At 46.5% G+C, this 3,599-nt stretch overlaps 1 long non-coding RNA gene across 3 annotated transcripts in view; it reads left to right on the top strand.

The window, feature by feature from the left end:
* Positions 1 to 3,599, top strand: part of LOC108289977 — a 32,764-nt gene that overhangs the window by 8,476 nt on the left and 20,689 nt on the right. Inside the window, exons 2-3 of one of the 3 annotated variants that reach the window (XR_001819374.2) lie at positions 1,743 to 1,873; positions 2,199 to 3,277. This is a non-coding gene — a long non-coding RNA (uncharacterized LOC108289977). Of the gene's footprint in view, positions 1 to 1,742; positions 3,278 to 3,599 lie in introns of all 3 variants that reach the window. The other 2 variants (XR_001819372.2, XR_005197034.1) reach the window with 2 other exon arrangements.

The raw sequence follows: 3,599 nt of genomic DNA on the forward strand, positions 1-3,599 counted from the left end.
TTTTTTAAGACGGGGGTTTCACCATGTTAGTCAGGCTGGTCATGAACTCCCAACCTCAGGTGATCCGCCTGCCTTGGCCTCCAAAGTGCTTGGATTACGGGCGTGAGCCACTACGCCCGGCCAAACCTCTTTTCTTTATAAACTATCTAGACTGGGATATTTCTTTTCTTTTCCCCTCTGTCCCTCCCTTCCTCCTTCCTTCCCTCCCTCTCTCCTCCTTTCTTTTCCTTCCTTCTTTTCTTTCTTTTCCTTCTTTCCTTCCTGTTTCTTCCTTTCTTTTTCTCTCCCCTCCCCTTCCTTTTTCCTTCCTTCCTTCTCTCTCTCTCTCTCTTTCTCTCTTCTTTCTTTCTTTCTTGATGGATTCTTGCCCTGTTGCCCAGGCTAAAATGCAATGGCGGAATCTCGACTCACTGCAACCTCTGCCTCCCAGGTTCAAGTGATTCTCCTACCTCAGCCTCCCAAGTAGCTGGGATTATAGGCACCCACCAATGTGCCTGGCTAATTTTTGTATTTTTAGTAGAGAAGGGGTTTAACCATTTTGGCCAGGCCGGTCTCGAACTCCTGACGTTGTGATCCACCCACCTTGGCCTCCCAAAGTGCTGGGATTACAGACATGAGCCACCTAGCCCAGCCTGTGTTTTTTTGAGATGGAATTTTACTCTTGTTGCCCAGGCTAGAGTGCAGTAGCGTGATCTCAGCTCCCTGCAACCTTTGCCTCCCAAGTTCAAGTGATTCTCCTGCCTCAGCCTCCCAAGTAACTGGGATTACAGCCACGCGTCACCACATCAAGCTAATTTAGTATATTTTTAGTAGAAATGGAGTTTCACCATGCTGGCCAGGATGGTCTCAAACTCCCAAACTCAGGTGATCCACCTGCTTCAGCCTCCCAAAGTGCTAGGATTACAGGCGTGAGCTACTGTACCCGGCTCAAAATAATTCTTTATAGTAACACAAAAATGGCCTAACACAAAGGTCACATAGCAGATAGGCTCTAGTAAGAAAGAGAGCTGGGATTTTAAGGCAGGTGAACTGGGTCTAATGTTTCTACTGTTTACTCCTCTCTTCTTACCCTCCCATGTTGAAATCTCTTGGTTATAAATTTTTGCTTGTGCTCCCTTATAGGATCACCTTCTTGAATCACAGTGGGGTCTTATTTTCATACCTACTGAGGGTATAGTGATTCCTTGAGGGTTACAAGGTCTGAAGATAGATGAGTTCTTGGCATTTTGGAGAAGCCAGAGACTGGGTGCTCTGAGTCATTGGTTGTCAGACTGAGCTCCCCCCATCACACAACTTAAGCTAGACTGCTCTGAGTGTCAGAAGGCGGCTAGGTGGGGAAAGGATCTGGGTTTTACAAGAGGCAAGTATAGAAATGTCAAAATTGGAGTCCAGGGTGAGAGCATGGCGTGGTAGGACAACATTGTCTGCCACCTGGGTATGATGGTTGGAGCACTGGTTAGTGGGTGTGGCCTGAGGTAAATGTAGTCATTCGCACTCTAGGTGTAAAGTGCTTCATATTGGCGGGGAGCTTTTTGCGTCAGGAGCTTTACAGTAGTATTGTCAGAAATGCTGGTGGGCACTGTGAGCACAGATTTCATGGATTTTATAGATGAGAGAACTGAAGCTTAGGAGTCTGTGTTCCAAGATCACACAATTCATTAGCAGTAGGAGTCCAAGTTGAACCAAGCCGGAAGAGTTACTGAGTGTTTTGGCACCCTTGGCCTTAATCTACTACTCTTCAGATTTCACAGCCCCCATATTCTGGATAATTCACTCAAAGCTTGAGAGTTAGAGATGAGGGAATCAACATAGGCATCAAAGAGAAGACAGATGCCAACACTAGCATGGAGGAAAGATTACAGCTGATCTGGAGGTATGATTGGGAGAGGTTGAAAAGACTTTCAGGGGTGTCCCTGATGAGGGAGGGCACAAGCAAAGGCCCAGGGGAAAGGAACTGCCCAGTAGATCCCAGAAAAGGGCTACCATTGGATATAACAGAGTGCAAAATAACAGGGTAGACAGTATACTGCATCAACGGGTGGAAGACAACTGCCTTTTGGGTTGAGCATAGTCTGAAAGCAATGGAACCATTGAATCCCACAAAAGCTGGTAATCTGCACAGCCCAAAGGTCAGAGCCATCAGGACTTTGCCTGGAATATTCTGGCATTATTGGCAAACATCTCCCTTCCCCTAACAGGTTGGCTGCTGTACACTGAGCCCCAGTGGGAGATCAGAAGGCAGGTTCAGCAGAAATACATAGGACTCTACTCATGTATTGGGAACCATTTTATTTTTCCCTTTTTAGAGACAAGGTCTCATTCTGTTGCTCAGGCTGGAGTACAGTGGTACAAACGTAGCTAGCTCACGGCAGTCTTTAAGTCCTGGGATCCAGTGATCCTCCTGCCTCAGTCTCCCAAATAGCTGGGAACAGACATGCTACCATCATGCCCAGCACCACTTTATGAGATCTAATCTTGGCCACTCACACAGAGGATTGAGCTCTGATGACATGTCTACCCTAACTTTATTTGCTTAGAAGCCCCCATGTGAGTCAGCTGGCCTTATAATTCTGATCCCACACGAGTCTTCCATATTGGAGACATACTCAGGAAGGCAAGCCTGAGCAACGTAGGGATCCCGCATACACCTCACTGTGCTGGGGAGTACTTGAGAAGCCCTGCTGTAATCTCTGCTGACTGCAAAACTGTTGTGGCTTCTGCTCATGATGTAGTTATCATTGTCCATCCCCTCAGGGGCTTCCAAGAGAGGTGGCAGCTGCAGTGGCCTCTGATCTGTCATATAGTATGGATGGACACCACAGGCCAAAGAGCTTCATGTCAGAGGATTTCTGGTCTTTTCTCCCCTAGGCCTCAGGAGGACCCAGGGAAATATACAAAGCCAACTTATAGTTTTTGGTGAACTGAGTTTTATTGAAATGTTTTTGGAAATGATTTTCAACATTTACGAAATCAGATGCCACATAAAAATCCAAATATTTGGCTCTTCTTGCAAAACCACTAAGACTCCACCATATTGTTTCCCCACCCCTTTAGAGGGGCAGACCTGCTTCGTGGCCACCATAAGTGGAATTATGAAGGCCCTGGCCATGTGACTCTCTAGAAACCCTGGCTACTCACATAAGCCACTCTAGACCATGATTTCTGTCTTCTCTGTCTTGAGGTTCCTACCTGTGCAGTGATGGCCATGAGATGAACAGCCCAGAGAGTCCACAGGAATCCACAAAACATTTATCTGGATTTCAGTTATGAGTGACAGGTAGGTCTGCATGTCCTGAGAAGTTGTATATACCCTTATGTCACTTGGCCATAGTCACTGGAAGTTTTTAATGTTTCTTTATAACAGACATGTCCCTTCTTGTTTACCAGTCCTCCACACCTAGAGTTTTGTACCAATGATAATTTCCACATAGCCCTGGCAGGTCTGAACCAGTTATACCTGCCTACTGAGTTCTATATTTCATTTTTTTTTTTTTTTGACACTGAGTTTCGCTCTTGTTACTGAGGCTGGAGTGCAATGGTGCAATCTCGGCTCACCGCAACCTCCGCCTCCTGGGTTCAGGCAATTCTCCTGCCTCAGC

This window comes from Cebus imitator, unplaced genomic scaffold (genome assembly GCF_001604975.1).
Source record: "Cebus imitator isolate Cc_AM_T3 unplaced genomic scaffold, Cebus_imitator-1.0 Scaffold417, whole genome shotgun sequence".
NCBI lineage: Eukaryota > Metazoa > Chordata > Mammalia > Primates > Cebidae > Cebus > Cebus imitator.